At 37.3% G+C, this 6,000-nt stretch overlaps 1 protein-coding gene across 2 annotated transcripts in view; it reads left to right on the plus strand.

Annotated features, from left to right (window-relative positions):
- Ttc39b (tetratricopeptide repeat domain 39B) overlaps positions 1–6,000 on the plus strand; it is a 132,184-nt gene that overhangs the window by 46,144 nt on the left and 80,040 nt on the right. The window lies entirely within an intron of this gene.

Raw genomic sequence — 6,000 nt, forward strand, 5'->3', positions numbered from 1 at the left:
CCCCTTTAACTTTCTAAGGGTGAGTGCAGTAATTGGAGAAAATAGTGCATCCTGCTGCGGCAGAGGGTCTCGTATTCCTGGGATGCCATAGCTGCCTTACTGCTGCTGCTAGGTGTGCATTGTGGGGGCTGCGGACAATGGCAGGACCAGGAGGCTTCACTTTGTATTTACTGTTTCCTTTATGTCCTCCGATGGTTTCTTTGTAGTATTTTATTTAGTGTTGTTAGGGCAATTAAAATCTTATAGGATAGTAAAGTGATTTACCTTCAGGAATAGCCCATATTGATTATCCTAGATCTTCACCTCTGAGGGTGGTGTTCAGCCAGTCTTTTTGAACTGATTATAGTAAATGTGAGCCTGGCAAAAGTGACCTTTGCATGACCACCCTTTTCTAATTGTGCAGGGGAATCATTGAGAGTGTTTAGTGACGCAGACCTTGAAAGTCTAAACATCTGCCCTTAGTCATCATGTCCCATTTTCCGCTCTTGGAATCCACTGGGGACATCAGTGGTATCTCTGCTGAATTCCGAATGAATGAATCCTGAGCGTTCTATAAAGATAAGAGGTTAATTTCTGATTCCTACCATAACTCCCATATGTTGTTGATTTGCCTGTTTTAGATAAAAGTGTGATTATTTCAGAGAACTGATGGTTTTTATCAGTTGATTACGGATCTCCTTCCTTTACTTAAAACTGTACTGTAGTGATTTTTAAAAGTTGGTATGTTCAGAGTTAAGTAGTCAAAATAGTTTTTAAACATCAACTGGCAGCAGTCATCTCTGTAGATGCAGAATATGTTTGAGTTAGGCTGACATATTAAATGAGATCTTTGGGTGCCAGTATTTTGGTTGACTTCCTGTGGTGTAAAATAAATGAAGGATTTTTAAAAAAGAAAATTGCTCTACCCCCCAGAGTTTAACATCTGCTGTTTTTTATTTTTAAACATTTTATCATACCTAAGTGCAGCAACTTTGAATTTAATTAGGAAGGGTTGCTGAAATTAGGAAAGCCTGCTTTAGACTTACAGAGGATTTGTATTCATTCAAATGTTTACATTTATTGCAAAATATTTATAACAAAAATACTATATTTGGTTTCATGGAGTAGATATTTTTAGCAGGTTAATGAGGCAATTGAGAGAAATTACCAAATTGTTTCATTACATTTGTGCAAAGTAATTTTTTCAGCTGTTGAAGTGTAGGTACTCTGTGGCCAAACATATAATGGACATAAATACTTGCAACTAATTCTGACCCAGATGTGCTGTCCAGATCTTTCTGAAAGCTTGAGAAAGCTTGTTAGAAATAATCTAACTAGTCCAACAAGCATGTGATCAGCACTCTATCAAGTGCTGGGTTTAGTTCAGTAAGAAATGGTCCTTGTTTAAGAGGAGCTCAGTCTTCTGGGAGAGGAAGAGAAACTAGGTAGTTCTTTCATTGCAAGTCACCGATTTTCCTGTCTTACAGAGAAGAAATGAACCAGATTCATATAATATGTCTGGCCCAGACCTTATGGTTAGTTCATCTCCCCTCCCCTCATTAAATCTGTAATAACTGTCTTGCCACTCTGGATTTACAGATGAGGAAAATGAGGTTCATGAAGGACAAATCCATCACCAAAGGTCATTTAGAGTCCTGGTTGTAATGGCACTGTGCTGAAAGTTGATAACCCTGTGTTCCTTAACCCTGTTTTATTGTGTCCCTTAGCTGTATGTTGGTTGGGGGAGCTCCCTCCTTTCCTGCAGTATCCAAATAGCATGTATCATGAAAAAATAAAGATGATTAGTTCTTTTGGCCTTATGCCCAGAGATCTTCCTAACATTCTACACTTGCTTTCCACTTGTTAATACTACATTTACACATTTGTCTTTAGTTTATTTTAGAAAGGTTAGGGATGTATATATGGGTACATTATGCTTTAGGGGCAGGTCAGATGAGGAACCTGGAAAATGTATATCTCAGAAAAGGATCAAGAAGCAAGGATTTCTTTAATTCAGGTGGATGGTCATCAATGTCAGTAATTTCCCACAGAGTTAGAATGTTCAGAGTTGCACAGAGGACTTGCCTCCTAGTAAAAACTTGGAATACGTTCAAATCCGAGCATTGATAAGGGTAGAGAGTAACTTTTCTGTAGCATATGATCTCCCTTGACTCCCAAGGCCATCTGTCCATTGCATTTCTGAGAGGCTCTTAGAAAGTTCTTCCACAATCTAGATGATCTTTGACTCTCCCACTGATACAGGACAAAATCATTCTGGTATTTTTATGGAGTAGTAAATAAGAGAAGTGCTTACCCAGTTTGCCTATGTAATCAACCATGTTTAATTATGTCACTTCTTTTTTTAAAATTTATTTTATTTGTAATCAACCATGTTTAATTATGTCACTTCTTTTTTTAAAATTTATTTTATTGTAAAGATGCTGTACGGAGGGGTTACAGTTATATGAGTAAGGTAATAAGTACATTTCTTGTTGAACATTGTTACCCCCCCCTTTGTTTTTTTCCCTATCCCTTCCCTCCTCCATCTTCCCCACTTCTCGTTCCCTCCTCTCTCAAAGTTGTAAAGTTAATTTCCAGCATGTCTTGTGAGTATCATTGTTGCAATGGATCACTGTGTTCTTGTTTCAGCATTTTGTTATTCCCCTTCCCCTCCCCAAATTAGATAAATGTATATATAAGATGCAAGGTACCAAAAATCAAATACAGTGACAACAGGGGATATACCATTAAATATGACTAACTCCAGATTTCTTACCATTCTGATCTCTTTGTGTTTGATCGTTTTTAGATGGTGATATTCAGAACTGGATACTATTCTAGGTATAATCTGATCAGCTGAGAATGCAAATGGATTCTTCTCATGTGCTTCCTATGCTACTTTCAGTTTTTTTTTTAATAGTTAACCACCATAGAATTAGTGGGCTTAAAATAAGAATTTAGTAGGCTTCAAATAACAATAATTTACTTATGAAGTTGTAGATTAGGCACTTTTCAGAAGGGATGTGTCATCTTGGTCCATTTGAAGTAGCTCAGCTCAGATGGAGGATCTACTTCCATAAGTCTTACTTACCTGGCTGGACAGTTAGTGTTGGTTAGTGGCCAGGAATATGGTTGGAACTGTTTTCCTGGGATGTGTTTCTGTGTGGTTGCTTGAGCTTCCTCCCAGCATGGCAGTGAGGTCCTAAGTTTTAGTATTTTGAGTGGCAGTAGAAGCTGCTAGTCTTTAAGACCTTAGCTGCCAACCTAGCACACTATTGTCTGGGTCATGTAGTTGCACAGACTGCCCAGGTCAGAGGAGAGCCTACTCTTTGATGAGAAGAGTAACAAAGAATTTGTGAGCATCTGTAAACTGCCGTACTTTCTCATTTATTAGTTCTCAAACCCTTAATCTCCTTCCAACTCTGTTGTTGTATCTTAAGATCCTCAATCCTCCCTCCACATTTACATTACATTTGAATTCTTTTGTTAAGGTAGGTACCCTCACTTTGTATTCAGATTGTTCTCGTTTTACATGTTAAAACACTTTCGTTTTTTCCAGAGTTGCTCCCAGCATCTCTCTCCATTCTTCTTTCTTCTTCTTTCTCCCTTCTCTTTACTTTCTTCCTTCTATTCTCTCTGCCTCCCCCTCCCCCGCCTTTTCCTCTCTCCTCTCTTTTTCCCCATTTCTCATGCCAGATTTTGGGCTTAGGCATTGTCCCTGGGCTTTTGTGCTGAAGGCCAGCTTTGTACCACTTTAAGACCATAGCTTTTTTGGTAATTAATTGGTGATAAGAGTCTCACAGACTTTCCTACCTGGTCTGGCTTGGAACTGTGATCTTTAGATTTCAGCCAGGATTACAGGCTTGAGCCTCTGGTGTCTGGCTTAGCAATTACTCTTCTTAAGGTTATTTGAGACTTGATATGGCATCCATTATATTAACTGTTCATCCTCTTGTGTCACCCGCATATATATTAAGAATATTTAGTGTGTCCTTAAGACACAATAAACATTTTGGACAGGACAAGCTTATGAATGTTAGAGAGCCCTCTCCAAGGCATTAAGCAGGTTTGCTTCCCGTTTAAGTAGGTATGGGCTCTCCAAATAAAATTCCCATATTGTCTTTCCTCTGGAGAGTGTTGTTTTGCCAATAATCCAAGTGACCTCCTAATATTATAGAAAGCCTTTTTTTTTTGTTGTTGTTGTTGGTTGTGGGGCTTGAACTTGAGGCCTTGGCCCTGTCGCTGAGCCTTTTTGTGCTCAAGGCTAGTGCTCTACCACTTAGCCACACTTACAGTTTTTTGAGTGGTTAATTGGAAATAAGAGTCTAACAGGGACTTTTCTGCCTGGGCTGGATTTGAACTGTGATCCTCAGATCGCAGCCTTCTGAGTAGCTAGGATTATAGGCATGTGCCACCGGGGCCCTGCTGGAAAGCCAATTTTTTCCCCCCACTTTTATCTCCTGGTTAGGTTTTTAATGTACTCATCAAGATATGAATCTATTGTTTTTGGTCTTAACACTGACCTCTTCTCTTTCCTATCAAATTTGCTTAGTAGCTTTGGATATATCTTTTGTATCTTTCCACTCAATTGTGCTGTGAACCTTAAAATAACTGAGTCCATTGAAAACAATAAAACAACTGTGCTAGTGCTGGAAGTGTAGCTCAGTGGTAGAGTGTTTATCTAGCATGCATAAGGCCCTGCTTGGGATTCATTCCCAGCACTACTGATAAAAGCAAGACATTTATCAAAATTTCTATGGCCCTGGTGATGTAATAAGGTAAATGACTTAATTATGCTGATTGAATACATTCACTGACTTAGTCAGAGGGATTTAAGTATTTAGTTAAGGAAGACTGAACAGTACATGAACTGAAGTGAATTTTTGCAGTTTACTTTTCTTCTGATATTTCATCAGTCCACAGGTGTGGAAAGTCTTTTGTGACCATTCAAGTGGCATGAATGGATTTTTTGGTTGATTATTTTAGATTAGTGGATTATAGAATATCTTATTTGAAGTCATTACGGGTGACTGCATTTAGAAAGTGGGGAAGCAGAGGACTAAGACTGAATTTCTCGTGATCTGTAGTCATTATCTTCTTAGTGAGTGGGTGGAGCCTTCTATGATCCAGCAAACCAGCACCTAACGCTTAACATTTTTTGGCCATCTCATTTCTGTAATGTTAGCTTAGAATTTTTTTTTAAACAATAGCATCCTGGTATATATAGAAAAACCATTTTGTGCATTTGCTTTATATCGTGGCTGAATATTTATATATATTTATTTATATATTTATTTATTTATATATATTTATATATTTACCAGCTATGAAAACAGCCACACATTGAGGAGTTAAAGAAGATTTTACTTTATGACTTAATTTCTTGAATATTTATATGCTGCTTTTTCTGTTTTTTTTTTTTTTTTTTTTTTTACTAATTTTAGATGCTTTAGAGAAAGCCCTTATATTTACTGAAAGCTGCTGATTTGTGACTGGGTGCCTGATAATATATTCCTGAGTATTTTCTATTATCTATATATTTAACATAAAATGCCAGGTAGGAAAAGAATATTTGGTGCAGTAACATTAATGTCATTTATAAAATGTCACTTATTATTAAGCATCTTTGGACTATGATAGTTCTGTCCTGAAGTTCATAAGCTATTCACTACAACTGAAAAGTAGACTAGTAATCATACTTGATGAGTCATATACTCCATCCAGAAAGTTTAGAGGAGAGATACTATGTATTCTGTGAAAATAACTTATAAAAATAACTTTGTTTTTTTCTTCCCCCAACCATGGATCACAAGGCAAATACAAGAAACTTATCTAAAAAGTATTTGCTATTCTTTGTTTTAAGTTACAATATCCTAAAAGAAATGGTGTCACCCTAAAAACCTGCATTTACTCTGCATCCTGAAAATTACCTGCATCCTTCCTGGTAGAGGCTAAATGAATTTGGCAAAACACAGTATTAGTAGCCCAAAACATGAATTTAATAGCCCAGCCGCTGCCTTA

The sequence above is a fragment of the Dipodomys merriami genome, unplaced genomic scaffold (genome assembly GCF_024711535.1).
Source record: "Dipodomys merriami isolate MVZ:Mamm:240054 unplaced genomic scaffold, mDipMer1.0.p SCAF_22, whole genome shotgun sequence".
NCBI lineage: Eukaryota > Metazoa > Chordata > Mammalia > Rodentia > Heteromyidae > Dipodomys > Dipodomys merriami.